This window comes from Sipha flava, unplaced genomic scaffold (assembly GCF_003268045.1).
Source record: "Sipha flava isolate LNK unplaced genomic scaffold, YSA_version1 553_pilon_pilon, whole genome shotgun sequence".
In the NCBI taxonomy this organism is placed as follows: Eukaryota; Metazoa; Arthropoda; class Insecta; order Hemiptera; family Aphididae; genus Sipha; species Sipha flava.
The window spans coordinates 135,716-136,455 of NW_020273536.1; positions in this window are offsets into that span (position 1 = coordinate 135,716).

Genomic DNA, 740 nt, shown 5'->3' on the forward strand with positions numbered 1-740 from the left:
AATAAAATTGATATTAGAAATATAACTTCTGGTATAGACGACCTTGAGTGTTGCACTGCTTTAGAAGATGTACGAAATGATATTCTCCACTTTTGTCGAGCTATGTTGCAAAATAAATATTACAGAGATGACTATAAAGAATTACTTGAGCTATCTATAACATTTTTGAATGGTAATTTGGACAACAAATTTAAAATACGTCCACCTGGAGCAATGCATCAAGCTCGCTGGATGAGTAGAGCTATTTACTGTTTAAAAATATATATTTTCCGAAATCAATACTTTTTATCATCCTCTGAAAAAAACGCTTTTCGTGATATTTGTGTTTTTATTGTTCGATTTTATTTAAAAGCTTGGTTCAACTGTACCGCAGCAACTAGAGTACCGGCAAACGATTTAAATTTTATAAAATGTTTAAAACTATATGAAAATGAACACTCCAAAATTTCAAAAGCCGCTTTAACAAAAATTAGTAATCATTTATGGTACTTAACAGAAGAGACAGCAGTATTAGCTTTATTTGATGACACATTATCAAACGAAATCAAAAGATTAATGGTACAGTCACTTAACAATGATGGAATTATCCAACCAACTAAGCGTCTTATTGTTTCATTTCAAGATCTTGGCGAAATTTTTTCAGGTATATTATACTACCGTTTTTGATATTTAATTACGTAAATCTTAAGGTTATTAATTGAAAAATAATGATTTTTTTTTGTAGAAAAAACAGTGGCCTC